The 21,765-nt window shown below is 33.6% G+C and overlaps 2 protein-coding genes across 8 annotated transcripts in view; both read left to right on the forward strand.

Moving 5' to 3' along the window:
• The window catches only part of LOC127706048 (uncharacterized), a 502,975-nt gene that overhangs the window by 339,488 nt on the left and 141,722 nt on the right, over nucleotides 1-21,765 (forward strand). The gene's annotated exons all lie outside the window — the stretch shown is intronic.
• LOC127706049 (uncharacterized) overlaps nucleotides 1-21,765 on the forward strand; it is a 343,243-nt gene that overhangs the window by 281,640 nt on the left and 39,838 nt on the right. The window lies entirely within an intron of this gene.

Raw genomic sequence — 21,765 nt, forward strand, 5'->3', positions numbered from 1 at the left:
ATTGCCGAGATGGACTACACTTTATGCACATCTCTAAGTTCATTGCCGAGACGGACTGCACTATATGCACATCTCTGAGTTCATTGCCGAGACGGACTGCACTATATGCACATCTCTGAGTTCATTGCCGAGACGGACTGCACTATATGCACATGTCTGAGTTCATTGCCGAGATGGACAACACTATATCATATCTCTGAGTTCATTGCCGAGAACGACTGCACTATATGCACATCTCTAAGTTCATTGCCGAGATGGACTACACTATATGCACATCTCTGAGTTCATTGCCGAGACAGACTGCACTATATGCACATAACTCTGAGTTCATTGCCGAGATGGACTACATTATATGCACATCTCTTAGTTCATTGCCGAGACGGACTGCACTATATGCACATCTCTGAGTTCATTGCCGAGATGGACTACACTATATCATATCTCTGAGTTCATTGCTGAGAACGACTGCACTATATGCACATCTCTAAGTTCATTGCCGAGATGGACTACACTATATGCACATCTCTGAGTTCATTGCCGAGATGGACTACACTATATGCACATTTCTGAGTTCATTGCCGAGACGGACTACACTATATGCACATTTCTGAGTTCATTGCCGAGATGGACTACACTATATGCACATCTCTTAGTTCATTGCCGAGACGGACTGCACTATATGCACATCTCTGATCGAGTTCATTGCCGAGATGGACTACACTATATCATATCTCTGAGTTCATTGCTGAGAACGACTGCACTATATGCACATCTCTAAGTTCATTGCCGAGATGGACTACACTAAATGCACATCTCTGAGTTCATTGCCGAGATGGACTACACTATATGCACATTTCTGAGTTCATTGCCGAGACGGACTGCACTATATGCACATCTCTGAGTTCATTGCCGAGACGGACTGCACTATATGCACATCTCTGAGTTCATTGCCGAGATGGAATACACTATATGCACATCTCTGAGTTCATTGCCGAGACGGACTGCACTATATGCACATAACTCTGAGTTCATTGTCGAGACGGACTACACTATATGCACATCTCTGAGTTCATTGCCGAGACAGACTGCACTATATGCACATAACTCTGAGTTCATTGCCGAGACGGACTGCACTATATGCACATCTCTGAGTTCATTGTCGAGTCGGACTGTACTATATGCAGATTTCTGAGTTCATTGCCGAGATGGACTACACTATATCATATCTCTGAGTTCATTACTGAGAACGACTGCACTATATGCACATCTCTTAGTTCATTGCCGAGACGGACTGCACTATATGTATTTCAACATCAGTATGTTCCTTCCTCTTGTGTATTTCTAATGTACGACGATAAACAAGAATCTTTCCACAAATATCACACTTGAATTGTTTCAAAGCCGTATGTGTTTTTCGGTGTTACTTAAAGTTGCTATATACAGTTACGAAAATGTTTGCTGCACATTTCACATGTGTAAGGTCCTCTATGGGCTCTCGTGTGTATATACATCTGATTGTTCTGACAAAAGTCTTTTCTGCATAAATCACACTGTTTTTCAGTGGTTGTCGTTTGCTGCTGTGTAACATATTTGTTTTTCGTTCATTATTTTGTACATAAACTAGGCCGTCAGTTTTCTCGTTTGTCATTTCGGGGCCTTTTATAGCTGACTATGCGGTATGGACTTTGCTCTTTGTTGAACGCCGTACGGTGACCTATAATTGTTAATTTCTGTGTCATTTGGTCTTTTGTGGAGAGTTGTGTCATTGGCAATCATACCACAACTTCATATTTTTGTATAAACTCTTTCCTGCACACATCAAATGCATCAGATTGACCACAAGTCTAATGTATTTCCTAAATCAGTAAGTATGTGTTTGTCCAGGTTTTAAATCCATCATCCTAATTTAATGCGCACACATTTAGGTACATATATGACATGTACAGTCTTTTGTAAGTGTTTCCAATTGTTATGTGATGGGGGATATTGCTCACACCATACATCATGTACATTTTCCCAAATTCAAAATTTTTTGACGGTTCATTGTAATTTAGTTTACACACCGTCTTCTACTTGCATATGTGCAGCTTTTAATCTCTAGCATTCATATCTCTAGAGGTAATCATGTATTGAGAGACTGACACACGTCTTCATCTGTACAACTTTAAGTCTCTAGTATCCATATCTCTAAAGGTAATCATGTATTGAGAGGCTGACACATGTCTACATATGTACAACGTTTAATCCCTAGCATCCATATCTCTAAAGGTAATCATGTATCGAGAGGCAAACACATGTCTTCATCTGTATAATTTTTAATCTCTAGCATTCATATCTCTAGAGGTAATCATGTATCGAGAGGCTGACACATGTCTTCATCTGTACAACTTTAAATCTCTAGCATCCATATCTCTAAAGGTAATCATGTATCGAGAGGCTGACACATGTTTTCCTCTGTACAACTTTTAATCTCTAGCACTCATATCTCTTGAGGTAATCATGTATTGAGAGGCTGACACGTGTCTTCATCTGTACATCTTTTAATGTCTAGCATTCATATCTCTAAAGGTAATCATGTATCGAGAGGCTGATACATGTCTTCATCTTAAAATATGAATGGAAATGTGATGTGGTCACAGTCTGCCCCAAATTCTTTTCCAACTACTAGTCCGCAGACCAATATTCCGACATTTTGCTTCTGTGTAAACAAATTTTTGCAAATACTTATTTAGATACATTTTACTAGTCAGGAGCATCGGACTAGTGGCTAACGTGCAGACAGTTGTCATTAAGGTAAGTTATATAATTTGTTACATGGCAGTCATGACAAGTTTCATATTGTTGTAACATTGTGTTATGGTATACATATGTACATGTAGTTACACATTTTTGTGATCACGTAAATTTACACGTTTTTTTTTACAAAGTAGCTACATATGTCTGTGGCATGGTGCACTTACATATTTAATTCTGTGACAGGGTTGAGTTCTGTGACAACGTAAAGTAACATATTTCTGTGACAGCGTAAAGTTACATATTTCTGTGACAGGGTTGAGTTACATATTTCTGTGAAAGGGTAAAGTTGCATATTTCTGTGACAGCGTAAAGTTACACATTTCTGTGACAGCGTAAAGCCACACAATTCTGTGACAGCGTAAAGTTACACATTTCTATGACAGGGTTGAGTTCTGTGACAGTGTAAAGTTACATATTTCTGTGACGTACAGGGTTTAGTTATGTGACAGTGTAAAGTTACATATTTCTGTGACAGCGTAAAGTTACACAATTCTGTGACAGCGTAAAGTTACACATTTCCGTGACAGGGTTGAGTTCTGTGACAGCGTAAAGCTACACAATTCTGTGACAGCGTAAAGTTACACATTTCCGTGACAGGGTTGAGTTCTGTGAGAGTGTAAAGTTACACATTTCAGTGACAGCGTAAAGTTACATATTTCTGTGACAGCGTAAAGTTACACATTTCTGTGACCGCGTGAAGTTACACATTTCTGTGACAGGGTTGAGTTCTATGACAATGTAAAGTTACATATTTCTGTGACAGGGTTGAGTTCTGTGACAGCGTAAAGTTACACAATTCTGTGACAGCGTAAAGTTACACATTTCCGTGACAGGGTTGAATTCTGTGAGAGTGTAAAGTTACATATTTCAGTGACAGCGTAAAGTTACATATTTCTGTGACAGCGTAAAGTTACACATTTCTGTGACAGCGTAAAGTTACACATTTCTGTGACAGGGTTGAGTTCTATGACAATGTAAAGTTACATATTTCTGTGACAGGGTTGAGTTCTGTGACAGCGTAAAGTTACACAATTCTGTGACAGCGTAAAGTTACACATTTCCGTGACAGGGTTGAGTTCTGTGACAGCGTAAAGCTACACAATTCTGTGACAGCGTAAAGTTACACATTTCCGTGACAGGGTTGAGTTCTGTGAGAGTGTAAAGTTACACATTTCAGTGACAGCGTAAAGTTACATATTTCTGTGACAGCGTAAAGTTACACATTTCTGTGACCGCGTGAAGTTACACATTTCTGTGACAGGGTTGAGTTCTATGACAATGTAAAGTTACATATTTCTGTGACAGGGTTGAGTTCTGTGACAGCGTAAAGTTACACAATTCTGTGACAGCGTAAAGTTACACATTTCCGTGACAGGGTTGAATTCTGTGAGAGTGTAAAGTTACATATTTCAGTGACAGCGTAAAGTTACATATTTCTGTGACAGCGTAAAGTTACACATTTCTGTGACAGCGTAAAGTTACACATTTCTGTGACAGGGTTGAGTTCTATGACAATGTAAAGTTACATATTTCTGTGACAGCGTAAAGTTACATATTCTGTGACAGTGTAAAGTCTCATAGTTCTGTGACAGTGTAAAGTTACACATTTCTGTGACAGCGTAAAGTTACACAATTCTGTGACTGCGTAAAGTTACACATTTCTGTGGCAGGATTGAGTTCTGTGACAGCGTAAAGTTACATATTTCTGTGACAGCGTAAAGTTACATATTTCTGTGACAGCGTAAAGTTACACATTTCTGTGACAGCGTAAAGTTACACAATTCTGTGACAGCGTAAAGTTACACATTTCTGTGACAGGGTTGAGTTCTGTGACAGCGTAAAGTTACACATTTCTGTGACAGGGTAAGTTTCCTTTTTTTGTAACATTTTTTTTACTGTATTAAAGACCCAAGGATTTACTTGCCTGTGTTGAGGCCTGGTCAAGTAACTGTGAATTTTTCTATTTGATTAGTTTGAAATGTGCGTAAAGGCACACACATGGAGTTTCGTTTGTAAGAAACAAGTCGGAGGAAAAATTCATTAGTGTACGATGGATTTACTTCCTGTATCGACTGAAAACTTAAGGATGTACTTAGGTGAGGTTTAGGAATTAGTGTCAGACATTTGTACTCCTTTTTTCCCCTCTAATACAGGGTAAAATATTTTGCCCCGTAACACCCATTTTTCTTTTCAAATAAGACTTCAATAGCTCATAAAAGTTCAATTACCAAAATTTAAGCAGATTCTAGATTTTTTTCTTTCGATTTGAGACCCAAATAATACCAATTCAAATATAAGGTAAAAGTCCGAGTCAGCCTTTTTCCGCCATATTTTAAATATCAATATCTCGAAAAGGAGCTCCATAACCTATCTATATCTTTAGCTTATTTTTTTCCTTAACTAATGTTCTTCCAACTTATAGTATCAATTTTGAATTCAAGTTTTTTTTAATTTCACCTAAGTACATCCTTAAATCAGGGGATATTTCATGGCGATGCACCGTAAATGTATTTCAGCAAATTCTCCATTTCCTCCAAGTCTTTGGGCATCACTACCATCAGCAGAATCCATGCGTACTGCAAACAGCCCGGAATCATTCCATGCATGCTCACTACAATGAGCAATTCATGTACTAATAGTATTTTTGTGTTTTCTTAAAGCATGCAGTGGACTTCAAGTATTCAGAACCAACGGTTACGACATGTAAAATCCGTACTTTTAAAAAATCTTTAGATTTGCTATGTTTTTTACATTTCTATATCTGTATATTATTCCCGTATTTAGTGCTTGTGCATAATAAAACAGACTTATCCTGCTCGAAATTAATAATTAAATGAAATAAATGTACAATCTACCTGTATTTACCTGGGTTTACCTGTGAAATAATGCGCGCCGAAATGTAACCAAAAGCTGTGCGCAAACGTAATGATTTTTGCGTGCAAATGTAATGGTAATGCGCGCAAATGTAATGCAACGGGTGATTCAGTTGTTCTGCGACACCCTCTCCCCAAAGCCAGACATTCACTGAGCTGACAAAGTAAAAGATCCTCCTGTTGGGGCCGAAATTAGAGCAGTCAGTCAATATACATTTGCAAATTGATGTCAATCAATGGTTCTATTTGACTCTTTTATAGACATACAATCAAGTATAAAACATTGAAAAAATCATTTAAAGACAACTCGGAACAGTTTTTAAGACAATTAGATAAAAAAAAAATGATTGGACGTTTTTAGACTAAAAAATTATATGCATCGTGAAGAATAATTTTTTATTATTTTTTTGGCGATCAAACGGGGGGGAGGGGGGTCGTACGTCCTCTACGCCCCCTTTTTTCCCCCGAATCAACCACTGAGAAGCGTTCTTAAATGGGCCAAATCAGTGTTTCACATTGATCCGAGTTGTCTTTGAAAATGTTTAGAATCGCCCTTAAATGGGCCCAATCAATGTTTCAAACTGGTCCGATTTGTCTTTCTGAGTTTATCAAAACTGGTCCGAGTTTTCTTGGTCCGACTTGTCCCAATCTCGTTAATCAGTGTCTCGTTTTCACAGAACTTTCCGTTCTTCCTGCAATCGACAAACTGCAAACAATTCTTTTTAACCAAGAAGACGTCATTTAAATCTTCAATGGCTTTTAAGGGTATGTTTTAAATATTTCTGTTATATTTGACTAATGTGAAGAAATGACATATTCATTTTAGCTCATTTTAAAAATATTATTTTACATTTTAAACACAGCAACAGGTCGATGGACATAAGACGAAATGTTCTGAACAATGACTGAGAAGAAATTTTCAATTGAACATATAACTGAGTAATTTTATTTTCTTCAAGGTAAAAGTATTTATGAAACCAAATTTGAAAGTTAAAAGACAGTAAAACGTGCATTGAACTGTTGAAGAGTTTTTAGACACCAGGCGGCGCTGATGTTTGTCACTTTGTACCTCACTTTTCCCAAGGAAATGTGAGCTTTTGCCATCAATTGGCGTCCGTCGTCGTCCGTCGTCGTCGTCCGTCCGATGTTAACTATTTCAAACATCTTCTTCTCTGAAACTACTTAACAAATTGAAGGCAATTCCAACCAAACTTAAGCTGAATGATCCTTAGGGTATCTAGAATAACGTTTGTGTTTTATTTTTGCTGTCAAAAAACATGGCTGCCATGGCTAAAAATAGAACATAGGGATAAAATGCAGTTTTTTGGCTTATATCTCAAAAACTAAAGCATTAAGAACAAATCTGACATGGGGTAAAAATGTTCAATTAGGTCAAGTTCTAGCTATCAGCGCTGAAATTTTCAGATGAATCTAACAACCCATTGTTGGGTTGCTGCCACTAAATTGGTAATTTTAAAGGAATTTTGCAGTTTTTGGTTATTATCTTGAATATTATTATAGATAAAGATAAACTGTAAACAGCAAAAATGTTCAGCAAAGTAAGATCTACAAATAAGTTTTTTTACCAAAATTGTCAATTGACCCCTTAAGGAGTTATTGCCCTTTAAGGACAATTTTACACAATTTGTTTATCATGTCTTCTAACTTTAAAAAATATTCTCTGAAACTACTGAACCAAATTAAACCAAACTTAAGCTGGATGATTCTTAGGTTATCTAGAATAAATATTGGTTTTATTTTCTGTTTCCTCAGAAAACATGGTTGCCATGGCTAAAACAGAACATAGAATAAAAAATGCAGTTTTTGAAATATATCTCAAAAACTAAAGCATTTAGAGGAAATCAGACAAGAAGTTAAAGTATTCATTAGGTCAAGGTCTACCTGCTCTGAAATTATCAGCCAAATCAGGTATCAGATTTTTAGGTTATTGCCCCTGAATTGATGATTTTAAGGAAATTTTGCATTTTTGGTTATTATCTTGAATATTGTTATAGATAAAGATAAACTGTAAACAGCAAAAATGTTCAGCAAAGTAAGATCTACAAATAAGTTTTTTTTTACCAAAATTGTCAATTGACCCCTTAAGGAGTTATTGCCCTTTAAAGACAATTTTTCACAATTTGTTCATCTAGTTTGCTTACTTTAAAAAAAATTCTCCTTTGAATTACTGCTGAATCAATTTCAGCCAAACTTGGGCTGAATGAGTTTCATAGTATCTAGTATAACTTTTTAATTTTATTTCCTTGTATGTCAAGACGCATAGCCACTATGGCTAAAATGGAACATAGGGGAAAACTGCATTTTTTTGCCTTTGAAGAAAATATGAAAAATACAAAGAACATTTAAATGGCATTTTTAAGCCACTCATTTATATATATTGAAAAGCAAAAATAATCATTGATTTAAGATTTAAGCAAAAAATTACAGGTGAGCGATTCAGGCTCTTGAGAGCCTCTTGTTTGTAAACAAGTAATTTTTTTACAAAAAACTTGTCTGAACCTTTCATTTAGACTTTTACGTTTTGTATCAGTGCGTATAGAGTCAAAATTGTGCATACAATATAAAATCTATGTATTAGAAAATCTAAAAAAAGTTATGAACTGATCATTATTTACATCAAGCATGTGTCAAGTTAGGTTCCTCATCCTCAGGCACGAGACGAGATTAAAAAAATATAAATGTATGAACATGATCAGAAGTCCATTACTCAAACGCCTTCCTCTCATTTGTAATCATATTTCCAAGGAAGGTTGCAATACAATATTAAAGTATTTGATTAAGTATCCGGAAACATGTATGTTACACTATTGTTTCAGATAAGGTCGAAGGTTTGGTACCATTAAAACGTTTAAACCCACTGCAATTGTTTGCACTTGTCCTAAGTCAGGAATCTGATGTTCATTAGTTGTTGTTTGTTAATGTGGTTCATAAGTGTTTCTCGTTTCTCGTTTTTTATATACATTAGACCGTTGGATTTCCCGTTTGAATGGTTTTACACTAGTAATTTTTGAGGCCCTTAATAGCTTGCTGTTCGGTGTGAGCCAAGGATCCGTGTTGAAGACCGTACTTTGACCTATATTGGTTTTCTTTTATAAATTTTGACTTGGATGGAGAGTTGTCTCATTGGCACTCATACCACATCTTCTTATATCTATGTCTACATTCATGTGTACTTAAGCCAGTCACGGGTACTACTTGTACAAGTTATTTTTATATACTTGACAACATGCTTGAAGAAGTAAATGTTAATATACTTATATAAGTAAATTTGTAAGATACTTATACAAGTGTATTTTATTTACTTGTATAGGTAAATTATTTTAATGGCTTAGTTATGTCCCTTAGACATTCAGAGCTTTATACTTATACATGTAAAAATGTCATACTATCTTCTTTTCTTGAATTTCTGAGGACTTCTTTGCTCTAATATAATTTTTAATTGTCTGCCCATTGCAGATGTCTTAATTAATCATTCATAATAAGTGTAATTTCATGGACAATGAACATCAGATCTCATTTGTCTGTTATCCTCAAAACACTGCTCATTTACAAGCATCCATGGGGCAATTTTTGAAGGCCTTGCGCAATTACTAAAGATCTTTGTGCAATTAGTTTCTTTGTTAAATTAATGAGATGAAACGTTGAACTCTAATACAAAATTATGAGCTAACCAGAGAAAAATTGTTAAAGGCACGATTTTACACCCAGGGGTGTGGAAATATTGGTTGTGACCACTTGTCCCCGGGCAAGTGAAATTGTAAATTTTACTTGTCCGAAAGAAAAGTTACTTGCCCTGATTTCTTTATGAATTTTGGAATGAAGATGTATTTTAACGTGTATGTTCCTTAAACATTTTTTTGTTAAACAGTTTTGAAACACAAGGAAAATGGAAGTCATGGTTTTTGTATGTTAGAATGATAGAAATATAAGTAGAGTATACACCAACTAGATAGAAACCAACCAAAAAACAACTCGGAGAAACAACTTTAAACTAAAGAATCTAGAGGCCAATTTTGCAAATTATTTTTTCTATGCTAGCTTACATGAACCTTGGAGATTATATCATGACTTACATTTTTTTTGTTTCTGTGAGCCTGTGCGAAATCAAAAGTTGATGAGATGAAAACCAAATAATTGATAAATCATTGAATTGTTGTTTGGCCCTCCTTTTTTTCCAAAAAAACACTTTTGGTAGGCAATGGTAAATTTGAGATTACTTTAGATAACTAAGCAAAATCAAATCATTATAGAACTTTAAAATCCTCTATTTCATTAATTTTCATGCTATTTGTACGGAAGTGTATTAGCGCCACACAACTTTTTTTTTCAATATTACTTCCTATGTTTGCGTTATAATGCAAACATTTTGCGTTATAACGCAAACATTTGTGAAAAAACGCAAACCTTTGCGTTATAACGCAAACCTTTTGCGTTATAACGCAAACATTTTTTTTTTTATCTTATTTCTTATTTAAGATTCAAAGGACAATGAAGGAAGCAGCAGTTATAAATGGAGGAGGCTGCATACATTAAAATGTATTCTCCTTTGTACTCAACAAAGAAAAATGCTTGAATATTTAGAACATATCATTGACTAATTAGTCTAATAATGAGTAGGATAATAGATATAAATAGATGTGATATGAACGGCAATGAGACAACTCTCCATCCAAGTCACAATTTCTAAAATCAAACCATTTAATATAGGTCATAGTACGGTCTTCAACACAGAGCCTTGGTTCACACCGAACAGCAAGCTATACAGGGTCCCAAAAATTATATACATGATCATAATACATGTATATATATATTACAAAGAAAATTGAGTAAAGTGAAGTTGTATCGAAGAATATAAAAAATCAACCCTGCTAATATAGCTATGGCCAAATATAAATATTCTTCCAAAGTAAGCTCTCGTTTGAGGATTGTGTAAGGTTGGTTAGATCCAAACAAGCTACCTTTTTGCAATAAAATGAAGATGTTTTATTATTAAAATTATGTTCTCTACATTTAAATTGCTACCTAAGTATCTTAAACAGTTACTTCACTAGATTGAAATAAAAATGCCATGAGTTTCTATCAAAGATCCTGATCATATTCTTAGATTTAAAAAAAATCTTGCATCAAAATTTAAAAAACAAAATGTTTCTTTATTAATAATTCATTTTAAAGCATCAAGATCATTTTGTCTATTTGACTTGAAAATTTCACAAATGTATGACATTAGTTTTGCTCTTTCAATTAAAATATGCCTATACCATATCTATTTTCTTGTTAAATTATATACTTTTCTGATGCACAAATCAGACACCCGGGTTCACATATTTATTTTTGGCAGTTTGATAATCCATCTATTTCTTGATCATTAATGTTGTTTTACAAAAACATGTTGCTTTCGTCTTGTTATTTGATATTTTTCTACTTTGATGAATACATTTAGAGGACTTTTCTATATAATTATAAAAATTAAGATTGTCAAGCAACATTTTTTTTACTTGTCCACGGGCAACAAAGACACAAAAAATTGCTTGTCCGATCGGTCAAATGTACCGTCTACGAATAGGGCAAGTCGGGCATAGCATTTCCACACCCCTGACACCCCAAAACTAGAGAATTTTAGGGATTGTAAAAAAAAAAATTACTTATATATATACAAGTAAATTTTTTGGAGAAAATTAAGGGGAGATAATTCAAACCTTGTAAGAAAATATGAAATAACAACTTTACTTATATAGAAGTATTTTATTATTTTCTTCTTCAAGTAATTATAAATAAAAATAACTTGTACAAGTAGTACCCCTGACTGTAAGCAAGGATGTGCTAACATGTGCATGTGAACATCCGGTAGGCTGGAGATAACAGAGAATTTGTAAGACAGGATTCTAAGAAATAAATGATTTAAATCAAAATTACTGAAGTTTTTTTATGCGATTTTTATGTGTATCCCATATATTTGTACTTTTATTTTCTGAATCTTTAATTTTTTATATGTCAAAAAAAATAAAAGTTCTATATCATTTTCTGAATGGAGATACATGTACCATGTTAACCATAGTATTTCCACCTATAATTAGTCAAGCTTACATGTGCCGCATATGATCGCATAGCTGTTTCGTGATAACCTTTTCTGCACTTGACTGACTTCTATATGGCCTCCATATACAGTATATGAGGGTCTGCATGGGGTTAACAGAATAGGTAAAACATGCAGAAAATGGAGGAAAAAATAAAGAATAGAGAAAAATTGGGCAAAAAAATAAATAATAGGGAATATTAGGGTGCTAGAATATAAAGAAAAAAGAATAATGGGCAAAAATTATAAAAAATAGAGAAAAATGACCTGAAATATTAAAGAATACAGAAATAAAGGACCCCCACCCCAATCGAGACCCTCGTATATAGAAGAAAGGAGGAGATACCAATTTTAAATCATTCAGTTTGACAAGGTAATGTTCCATTTTACGTTTAGCAAAAATTCTTACATCTTGCTGTACGGATGTCACTGTGTATAATTTTATATGTATAACAAGCGAAACTAACAAGTTCGCGGGATTCTTACGGTATTCAGATTTCAATAATACGAAATATTTGTATTGGTATTCCCTACATGCCCTAGCTATGGAAGTATTATATTGACAAATCTTTAAACATGTGCTCAAGGTCAAAGAGATCCTACCTATCTTTGCCGAATCTAACCGTGTATGTAGATTTTTAATTTTGGGTCCAGTTCTCAAATTGGTTTACATTAAGGTCCAAAGGGTCCAAAATTAAACTTTGTTTGATTTTAACAAAAATTGAATATATGGGGTTCTTTGATATGCTGAATCTAAACATGTGTTTAGATTTTTGATTTTTGGCCCAGTTTTCAAGTTGGTCCAAATTGGGGTCCAAAATTAAACTTTGTTTGATTTCAACAAAAATTGAATATATGGGGTTCTTTGATATGCTGAATCTAACCATGTATTTAGATTTTTTATTTGTGGACCCCGCTATCAAATTGGTTCATATTGAGGTCAAAAGGGTCCAAAATTAAACTTCGTTTGATTTCATCAAAAATTGAATTATTGGGGTTCTTTGATATGCCAAATCTAACCGTGTATTTAGATTTTTAATTTTGGGTCCTGTTTTTCAAATTGGTCTACATTAAGGTCCAAAGGGTCCAAAATTAAACTTAGTTTGATTTTAACAAAAATTGAATTCTTGGGGTTCTTTGATATGCTGAATCTAACCATGTATTTTGATTTTGGACATTGGACCATAATAGGTAAATTAAAAAAAATCAAGTTCTTAGACCACATTCTTTCTGTGTCAGAAACCTATGCTGTGTCAAATATTTAATCACAATCCAAATTCAGAGCTGTATCAAGCTTGAATGTTGTGTCCATACTTGCCCCAACTGTTCAGGGTTCGACCTCTGCGGTCGTATCAAGCTGCGCCCAGCGAAGCATTTTATTTTTTTATTATTTTGAATATATCTATAGATATATATAAACTGTAAGCAGCAATAATGTTCAGCAAAGTAAGATCTACAAAAAAGTTAATATGACCAAAATTGTCAATTGACACCTTAAGGAGTTATTGCCCTTTAAAGACAATTTTACACAATTTGTTCATCAAGTTTGCTAACATTTAAAAATCTTCTCCTCTGAAATACAGGTGAGCGATTCAGGCTATTGAGAGCCTCTTGTTTTGATTTGAGCGTTACTGATGAGTCTTTAGTAGACGAAACGCGCGTCTGGCGCAAATACAAAATTTCAATCCTGGTATCTATGATGAGTTTATTTGCAGAAAAAGATTGAAATAAAAGAAAATGAAAAGAAATCTTAATCATGGTAATTTAAAAAAATCTCTTGTATACAAGAATGAACAATTTTGTCAACTTTAAATCACGCTAAGACTCTTTAGGCTAAAAAAATAAAAAAAATAAACACAGATATGTATTCTAGCATTTCTTGTGAGCTAGTCTATTTCTTAGTGCATATAAGTCATGAACCCCCTTAACAATAACTCTAGTTGTGTTATACTCATTGAATGTAAATTTTTCCCTTCAGACATTTTGTTGAAATACGAGACTGTACTCTCTATTTCCTGAAAAAGTTTTTGCCTATTTTTTCTAAAATTTTACATTTTAAGGCAAAATGATACTAGTATTCATCTTCATCCCACATTTTACAGAGGGGACATATTTTTTGGAAATTTACAGTGTGAGTGTCTACCCTGTTCAACATTATTGTGCTATTTCGTGGCAGTCAGTTTTTATTGGTGGAGGAAGGCGGAGAGAAACACGACCTTCGGTAGGAAAACTGACAATTCTAGTCAATTAAGACACTCGTACCACATCTTCTTATATCTAAGAAGGTACAGAAAATTAAAAAATGATTACAAATTAGAGTATTTCTTAAGAATAGATTTAATATATACCAATACATGCAATACATGACATCTTATTTTATTAAAATAAGATAAGGTACATGTACTAGCAATCTCAATATTGAACAGGGTAGTCAATTAGTTTGTTTTCATTAGGGTTATTTTGGTCATTAAAAGATTTTTTTTCCAGAAATCTATCTTTCAGCTGATTTATTCCAGCAGTAATGAGGCATATTTTGGAGAAATTATTTTGATTTTCCCATACACTATTGAACCCTATTTTTGAAAGAGCATTTTTCAATTTGGCTGCAAAACCATATATAAAAATATAAACTACATTTATAGGCATTTGAAGCATATTCTTATTTTCCATTCAAAGTCAAATGGCACCAAAACCCTACAGAAGCCTTTAAAGCATCAATAGGGATAAGGAGCATAGTTATTTCTGCTTTAACTGCTATGTTAACTGCAACTTTATTTACACCAACATACTACATGTATTTAGCAAATTTATTTAAAATTTTGATGGCAAAAATTATAAATATCTACAGTTTTACGTTTTAGTGTCTATTAAATTTATAAAAATACGTTCACGCATGCGCTGTACATGATAAAGAAAGCACATGTTTGACTCTTGAAAATATTTTGAACGTTTTGAATAAAGTTTTATCTTTATAACTGAAGTTGTGAATGATTTTAATTGATTGATTGATTGATTGATTGGTGTTTAACGCCACTTTCAACATTATTGTGCTATTTCGTGGCAGTCAGTTTTTATTGGTGGAGGAAGCTGGAGAGAACCACGACCTTCGGTAGGAAAACTGACAATCCTAGTCAATCAAGATTGGAGTCTAGTGCATATGCCCCTAGCGGGATTCGAACTCACAACCTCAGTGTTTCGAATGATTTTAATGAAACGTTATATAAAATGTGACGAAAATACGTTCAAATGAAGAAACTACGTCATTCAAGCTGCAATAAATAAGTGATCGTTTGAGAAATTTTGAAATTAAAATGTGAACCGTCCGGGGGGAAAACAATTTTGTTCAATTGACGAAACTGCAAATTGTCATGATTGTGGTCTTTTAAGAAATATTGAAATTGAAATGCTAACTGACCGATTTTACTGGGAAAAAATAATTATAATGGTCAATTATGAAGTTTAATTAATGGATTAATGACCAATCCGATGGCGATAAGCGGATTACCTGTAATCACAACTTATACATTTATAACACCTGCTGTAAATGTTAATAAGCTGAGGGTCATAAACTTGTCAGAAACATGAAAATAGGTAGAATTATAGTATTTTCATCAAAATATTACGACAATGAAGGTAATATTGACTTTCCAAAAAGGGCAGGACATCTTAAAAAGGGTACAGGGCGTCAGAAAAAGGGCACATGGCGGCAGTTGATACAGGGCAGGTAGACCGCCCTGTGAACTCGATCAAACTGGAACACTGTGTAACATTCCAGACTTTTCTTTAAGGTAACTATCATTTCTAGTGCCCATATTTTACTGCAATAAAATAGTATAGGTTTCAAACAACTTTCAAACAGTTTTAAATGATCAGAAAACAAGATTAACAATTTAAACAATATGGAGGAAATCACCCGACGATTTCTAATTGGAGTTATTGCCCTTTAAAGACGATTTTTACCACTTTTATACGACCGCAAAAAATTTGCATTCAATGATTCATATACTGCTATCATGTTGTCGTCGTCGTCCGAAGACATTTGGTTTCCGGACAATAACTTTAGTATAAGTGAATGGATCCACAAGGTTCAATAGCACAAAAGGAAAATTGTGATTGACTTTGGGGGTTATGGTTCCAACTGTTTAGGAACTAGGGGTCAAAAAGCGGCCAAAAAAGGCATTTTTCTAGTTTCCAAACAATAACTTGTGTATAAGTGTATGGATCTCTATGAAATTGTACCACAAGGTTCCATACCACATAGGGAAGGTTGGGATTGACTTTGGGGGTTATGGCCCAAACCATTCAGGAAAAGGGGGGCAGAAATAGGGGGAATAACAAGGTTTTTCTGCTAAATGGACAATTACTTAAGTATTAGTCTATGGATCGCTATGAAATTGAAACACAAGGTTCCATACCACAAAGGGAAGGTTGGATTTGACTTTGGGGGTTATGGCTCAAACCGTTCAGGAATAAGGGACAAAAAGGGGGGGGGGGGGGGGGGGGGGGGGGGGGGGGGGGGGGGGGGGGGGAGGAACAAGGTTTTTTTTTCTGGTTTCCAGACAAATACTTAAGTACAGCTCTTTATAAGAACCAGGCAGAGTGCCATATACATGTGATATATGAGGGTTTCAGATTTTATCTATAAATGGCCTAGTAGAAGCAGTAGCTGAATACTGCTCAAAAAATAAATTTGAGTGGGAAAATATGAGTGGTAGCCATAGTAACGGACACTCTATTTTTCGGTAGTTAAGCATGGTAAAATCTTTCAAAAATCAGCTAAATCACTACAATTCAGAGCCTGATTATGAATAGAATCAAACTTTTTTCATAAATTTTCATATTTAACATTGATACAACTTGGTTTAAGCTTCATTTTAGTTAAGATCGCATGTCAACCAAATTTGTAAATTTTTTGAAAAAATTTACCAAAAATTGCATATTTTCAACTTTTCTGAATTATAGATTTTTGTGAAATTATCAAATTTTCTCGTGTGTTTTTCAGAAAAGTGCAAATGTGTCCAGCATAGTTATATAGCACTGTAGTTATTTAGTTTGAATACTACTTTAGCAAATTTAATAGAAAAATGCGTGGGACTCTCTTTAATTTTATCACCATAGCAACCGATTTTTTCCTTGGAAACGGAGTTATTATATGCAGAATATTGCAGTTTAAGAACTTTAATGTCCTTAATTGTTTCATAACCGATAAGACAATACATAAAAGCAAACGCTGACTCTAAATTACCATCGTCAAGTGTTGCTGACTTCAATAGTTACCATGGAAACACATATAACGCATAGCAACATCCATTATAAAATGTATGAATGGAAATTTATATAAAAAAATACATATATAGAGGGTGTTCATTTTCAAATTGGAATATGACTGCATGCTTTGCTTCACTCACAGTCTTGTCTGTTCTTTTCAGAAGGTTCAACAAATGTAATATATAATGTTACATTGGGGTTGGAAGTTTTTAGAAAAAAATGGGGGGTTAGGTTTATTTTTTAAAAATTTTCATACATGTAGATCCTTGAAACGATAATTGCTGCAACGTATGGTTGGATTTTGTTCCGAGTTCATCATCCGATAATCAATTTATGAGTGGTTGCCATGGTAATGGGCACTCTATTTTTTGGTAGTTAAGCGTAGTAAAACCTTTGAAAAATCAGCTAAATCACTACCGTTCAGAGCCTGATTATGAATAGAATCAAACTTTTTTCATAAATTTTCATATATAACATTACTATAACTTGGTTTAAGCTTCACTTAAGTTAAGATTGCAGTTCAACCCAACTTTTAGATTTTTTGTTAGAATATACTAAAAAACACATATTTTCAATTTTTCTGAATCATAGAGTTTTGTGAAATTATCAAATTTTGTCGTGTTTTTTTCCGAAAAGTGCAAATATGTAAAGCTTAGCTAGCATTGTAGTAACTAAGTTTGAATACTACTTGACCGAAATAAATAGAATATTGCGTGGGACCCTCTTGAATTTTATCACCGTGGCAACGTATTTTTCCCCTGGAAACGAGAGTTATTATTTGTTGAATTCTGCAGTATAGGGACTTCAATGTTCTCAATTGTTTCCAAACCTTTAAGAAAATACATAGAAGCATATATATACTTTTACTTTAAACTACAATCGTGAAGTATTGTTTACAACAGTTGCCATGGTAACAAATATCACCTGTAACAACATCCAATCAAAAGATATATAATATAGTTTTATGTAAAAATTACATATAATTATGTAAATAATGTTAAATTTTCTAATGGTAATATAACTGCATGCTATGCTTTGTTTCACTCACAGTCCTGTCTTCGCTCCTTGAGAAGGTTCAACAAATTGAATATACACCCTGTGGCATTTTGGGGGAGGGGGTGGAGGGTGGGTAGTTTTTGTTTGAATCTTTCATAGATCCTTATAAGGAAAATTGAGAGGTTTAATATAAGCTACCTATAAAACCAAGTTTAATCTACCATTTTCTACATAAGAAAATGCCAGTACCAAGTCAGAATTAATATATGACAGTTTTTATCCATTCGTTTGATGTGTTTGAGCTTTTGATTTTGCCATTTGCTTAGGAACTGATATTTTGTGTACAGTGTAAATCTTAAATAAGTGCTTCAAAGTCAAACCAGGTAATATTAACTATTTTACTTATTTCTGCCAAAAAAGTAATGCATTTTTGAATATTCAAATAAATGAAATCTGATTTGGATTAGTTTTTGTGCTCAATGGAATTAATATTACGACTTGTTGAATAGTTATTCCTATTAAGTGTCTATTTTGGGATCGAATTTAAAGAAGATCATATTCAAGTGTGACTGTGTCAAAACAAGGGGAGGGAGAGTTTAAGATTTGAAAGTGAAACCTTTTTTTCTGATTATTTAACTTTCTAAATTTAGGTACATCTCTCCTCAGTTCATCTTTCTCTAAGCATATTATTGAGGGAAAGAAAAGCAATTAATCTATATATACTCAATAACGCTTTCAGTTATGATTTTTATACACCTATTTGAAAGTATACATCAAAATGGAACTAAAACTGTAGGAGATGGAGGTTATACGTCAATAACACAGCAATCAAACGACAAAAACATCTAATGACATCTAGCGGGCAACATACAGTTTTCAACAATACTAGTACTTATAGGTGTCTACACAATATGTCAAATTCTTAATCATTGCTAATTTATATAAAGACTTAATTGAGAATAAATCTAACAGAAATGATAAAAAAAAACTACCATTAAATAGCAATTCTTCAAGTAATGTAACAATTTAGGAAGAAGCCTAAACATAAAAAAGTTAATAATTTAACACTTATCAACCTTTTATTACTACACAAAGGCGTATTCCCCCCTTTTTTCCATACAAGAAACTTTCCTTGGAGCCTTGGATTGCAGTATTTCCAAAACATACACGTAAATTGGTGGCGTTTATTATGTGTTAAAACAGTTATTGGCCAATCGAATCGGTATATATCATTTACTCTACACGGTCAGGATGACCCTGTAACCCGTACTCCTATAAAGATACAGAGTGATTGACAGAATGGGGCAGTAATTGACATGATAGGAGAAAAGGTGAAAAAATTATCTTTTGCTGGGTTAGTTTACAAAATAATGTAGAATATAACAAGTCGAACATATTATATGGTATGTATTAGAGTAAAAAAAGGGCTCCAGAAAGGTTCTATGATCACATGGTCACTTTTAGAAATTCCTTCAGTTAACCAGGCCATTTTAGGCAAACTTTACAGTTCTAAACTGATCTGGTTCTCGGTTTTAATCATTTTTAAAGTATCAAACCATGCAAAGTAAAGCAAAACGGGCATAACTCGGGAACAGTTAAAGTGACACCACCACAATTCAAAATTGGATCTCTGTGTTGTTGTAATAAGCATTGTGTATATGTTTCATAACATTTGGTTGAGGCAAACTAAAGTTAGAAAATGGAAACCAATTTTGGGACGGACTAATTTTACATGTTTACTATCTAAAAGGAGAGGAGGGGGATTTCAGAAGGATTAAATTTGTGCTTCAACAAAACCCCATCCCCCCTGCAAAAAAGATCTAATGTTACCGGAATCATGAAATTATGAGATATATGTAGTACGGTGCATAGTAAGGAATGATTCATAATTAATACAATTATTTTGTACAATAATTTTGTTCTGATATAATTTTGCCGAAAATAGCATAATTATTTTACCGGGATTAGCACAATGCCAACTTAGCAGATGTAACTATTCGTCTATCTCGGAGATCCAGAATTTGAATTGCGGAAAAGTAGTACAATACAGGAGTTATTAATGATATGTTTATAGCTATATATTAAGAGGATTCCATTATATTGGACTTCTGACAGCAACGATCTCCAATTGACTATTCATTTGTTTAAGTCCCCACCGACTTAAAATGTGTTCAATTGGTCTGTCCTTCTATCCGTCCATCCATCACACTTCAGTTTCAATTTAGAAATGCTTTGACCAAATGATTCTATTTTTTGGTTTGTAAGCTTATTATTATGTTACAGGTCAAGTTTGTGATTTTTGCTGGTGGGATAACATCTCAGACTTGTGTGTGCCCTAAGAAATTAAGAATTTTCTTACAATCAGTAAGGGACAATATTTATCTTGCCTTACCATAAGCCAGGTTGGGCTATTGCAATCCCATGAAGTTCGTCATCTGTTAACTTTCATAAATTGATTATCAAATGATGAACTCTGAACAAAATCCGACCAAACGCAATTATCTTTTCAAGGATCTACATGTATGAAACATTTAAAAAATAAACCTACCCCCTTTTTTTTTCCCGACCCTCCCCCTCTTTTTTTCCCGACCCTCCAACCCCAATGTTACATCATATATTACATTTGTTGAACCTTCTGAAAATAAAACAAACAAGACTGTGAGTGAAGCAAAGCATGCAGTCATATTCCAATTCGAAAATAAACACCCTCTATATATGTATTTTTTTTACATAATTTTCAATTTATACAGCTTTTGAATGGATGTTGCTATGGATAATATTTGTTTCCATGGTAACTATTGAAGTCGGCAACACTTGACGATGGTTATTTTAAGTAATGGTATGCTTTTATGTATTTTCTAAATCTCTTTTTCATAAGTATATAAGTTAGGAGGCCAATGAAATTTTGCACAGTTGTCATAAATGTTGTGCCTTTTATTTTGAACCATACATAAGGGTAAAAAACAAATTGTATCATTGTAGAGCAATTTATTATTATGGATGATCTTCTTTGCTTCTTATTAAAGAAAGTAATGCACAGTTATAAATGGTTAATGTATATATGTTACAACAATAAAATTTGACCATCATCCAGTTTGTTTGTCCATGACACTTTCTAAAAGTATGAATATAAAAATTCATTAAAGATGGCTTCTTATAACTTGAATAAGCAGAACTTTGTAAAAAAATGAATTATAAATTTTCTTTTAAGGTTAAGGTTAATTTGTATTTAGCCCGTATTCATGGAAAATGGTAGTATGAGGAGTGGGGCATCTGTGTGCTATGGACATATTTTCTTGCTGTATAAATAGTTACACCCTACCCCCAGCTGGGTCGATGGGCCTATCTGAATAATTATTTACAATTTAAAACACTTATTTAACACTTTCTATGAAAAATTGTTTAATTTGAATAAACTTTTAAAGTACCTTTAAAAGTAGTAACTTTGGGAAATAAGAATATTAAAAATTTACTTTTTTCTGAAAATGATGGAATTATTTTTGCATAACAACCCCCCCAAAAAAGGTTTTTGACACATAAACATTTGTATTTTGATATTTTTTTTTTTGTTCCAATAATAAATACCAATTTCAAGTTAAGTCTATATAATAGGATATCTTGAGTTTCAACATACTGAAATTTTAAGTTTAGGTTTTTTTTTAAAAAAGCCTAAAATGTAGTATTTTTGTTGCCATGGCAACCAAAAATGCTTATAGATCCCAAAAATTTGAATCATTT

Source organism: Mytilus californianus, unplaced genomic scaffold, assembly GCF_021869535.1.
Source record: "Mytilus californianus isolate M0D057914Y unplaced genomic scaffold, xbMytCali1.0.p SCAF_6, whole genome shotgun sequence".
In the NCBI taxonomy this organism is placed as follows: Eukaryota; Metazoa; Mollusca; class Bivalvia; order Mytilida; family Mytilidae; genus Mytilus; species Mytilus californianus.